The sequence below is a fragment of the Pundamilia nyererei genome, unplaced genomic scaffold, assembly GCF_000239375.1.
Source record: "Pundamilia nyererei isolate P.nyererei 1_Seehausen unplaced genomic scaffold, PunNye1.0 scaffold00004, whole genome shotgun sequence".
Lineage (NCBI taxonomy): Eukaryota > Metazoa > Chordata > Actinopteri > Cichliformes > Cichlidae > Pundamilia > Pundamilia nyererei.
In genome coordinates this window covers 6,797,985-6,800,167 of record NW_005187405.1, presented here as the reverse complement: position 1 = coordinate 6,800,167, position 2,183 = coordinate 6,797,985, and positions in this window count along the sequence as shown.

Genomic DNA, 2,183 nt, shown 5'->3' with positions numbered 1-2,183 from the left:
TGCTATACAGAGTTGCAGCTATACCACGTCTCTTTTTGGCTCTATTGTTCAAATGGAATAAAAGACTCAATGAGCTGATTTGGAATGAGAGGAGAATAATCAGAGCAATACGGCGGTCCTTAGAGATCCTTTATTGAATGCATAACAATGAAGCTTGATTGAAATTGATAATGGCGTTGAGGTGCTCCTTTCCGCTCACTAATTTGTTCCAAAGCAACCTTTGACATGCATAGGACAATGACAGTGACAATGTAATTAGCCAATTGTTGAAGGAGGTCAAAATATGTGTGTTTTTACCCAAAGGGAATATATTTCAATGCTAAATACTACTATTTGCAAGATACAAAGCTGGGCCCACAAGTGTCATTGAATATTGTGATATACAGTAAATTTGGCTTTTGCAAGTAAATGCCTAAGCTCCGCATTACACTATGTGTGAGCAGAGGGTGAACTGTGTCATATTCCTGTATCAACACAAAGTCAGCATGAAGAAGTGCCGCGGATGTGAAAGTGGTGCTGACCTCGTCCATTTTTCTTCCAGTGCGGTCAAGGCCACCGTGCTGCAATACACCACACAACATCCAATTGTGCAGACTAAAAGGTGTGGAATCGAGGGCTCCTCCGGGCCACCAGCCCCCAGACACCTGTGCTTATGAGAGTCAACAGCAGTGTCAGCATCACCACCAACATGCATCATATAGCTGCCTCACACACGCTTGCAAAACAAAGTTATCTGTCTGCACACAGAGTCGCTCAGGCCGGAGAATATATTATCCACAGACTGCAAAGTGACCTTGATGGCAAAAATGTTCTCCTCTACATTTTGAAGCCAAAACATGTGTTGCATGAAGACTTCTTGGGGGTCTCAGATTGGTATTATGCATCATGCAATGTGATATTGTTTGATTGAATGCACCAAGTCCAAATTGGATTCCCACTAACGCCTCCTCCCGTCCCTGCCTAGACAAGTACTGATGAAAGATAACCGCCTCTGCATTAATCAAAGAGATGGAGCATTTTGATCCCACTCTCAATTAGATTACATAAATGTAACAATTTGTACAAAATGTGATATCAATTATCAGCAGGTCATTCAGTTTGATCTCTTGCCCTATTCTGTCACAGCAAAGAAAGGAAGGGCACGTGAAATGTGGCTGCCTTTGGTAAATAACTGGCTTTCCTTAATCGACGAAAGAAAGGGAAACGTGACCACAACAGTTTATCTGTGACAGGTGTGTGTTATATTCATTTTTGATGTGCATTCTTCTTCTTCTTCTTCTGTTTACATTAATGAACGGTTTAATTATTACTTTTAATCATCAGGTGTGTTAATTGATAACAGAAGAGTCAGAGGTGACTTAAGTCCCATTTCTGCAAGAAGGAAGCACTTAAAAAACTGAAGAAGCTTCTCGGATGAGAGGTGAAACAACTTAAAGAAGTCCAGACGCTTTTCTTTGCAAGCTTTGACTACAATGACCTGGATGACTGAGAACCTTCACAGACACACTTAAAAAAACAAAACTACACATCGTTTGCTTCTCGTATGTGTGTATGTGTGTTGCGTGTTGCGAGTAAGAGGAATTTAATGGTGCTTGCTGTTGATTTAGGATTACAACAGACTCTCAGGAGTGGATGGTTTGATTTGTAGGAGTGGAGGCAGCATCACACGCCTACTTGTCTGTACCTGAAACCGCCAATAACTTGGAAAACAATAGATTGCCCAGGAGGGGGTGAACCGAAAGTCAGCCTTTGTTTATTATTTGCAGATGGAATAAGTATTTTTTTTCCCTCTCCCCCATCTACAGAAATAAAATATCTCAGATGCGATCTCTTTCGTGGAGCTATCTCATGATAGTTAATTAGGTGTCAGCAGCACAACCCAGGTGACTTAACCTTCATCAGGCTGTATCACATGAGGAGGCAATTTAAGAGAATTATTCATTGTGTCTTTGAGTGGAACATGAAAAAAATATCTTTGCTTGCAAATTCTAAGCTGAGGAAAGATGAATAGACTGCAGAATTCCAAATTCCAGAACGAGTGAGCCATTTATGAAACAATGAGCTTGTTAGCCTGTGATGGGGTGCTCAGTGTATATGTGTATATGCATGTGCACATGTGTTTGTGTGTGTGTTAGAGAGAGAGAGAGAGAGAGAGAGAGAGAGAGAGAGAGAGAGAGAGAGAG